The following is a 291-nucleotide window of genomic DNA, read 5'->3' on the forward strand; positions in this document are numbered from 1 at the left end:
AGCTAGCTGTTAATCCTTGGAAAGTCTCAGGAAAATTGCTTCACTTGTAATTTTTAATGCCGTTATGATCTGCCGTTCTGAGCGAAACTTGTCATTTTTTCCCGTTTTGTTTTCTTCAGATACTTGCTGCACTTTTAATATTATGCAAAATGACCAAATTTCAGCGGTCATTTCATGCGAAAAGCTAGTCTAATTTTGCCAGTGAATTTGAAACATTTTGTCCTCGTTTTGTAAAGGAAGTGGAATCTATTTTGGGCCCGATTCGTTTTATCATTTTGGAACTTAAATAAA

The sequence above is a fragment of the Penaeus monodon genome, chromosome 31 (genome assembly GCF_015228065.2).
Source record: "Penaeus monodon isolate SGIC_2016 chromosome 31, NSTDA_Pmon_1, whole genome shotgun sequence".
Lineage (NCBI taxonomy): Eukaryota > Metazoa > Arthropoda > Malacostraca > Decapoda > Penaeidae > Penaeus > Penaeus monodon.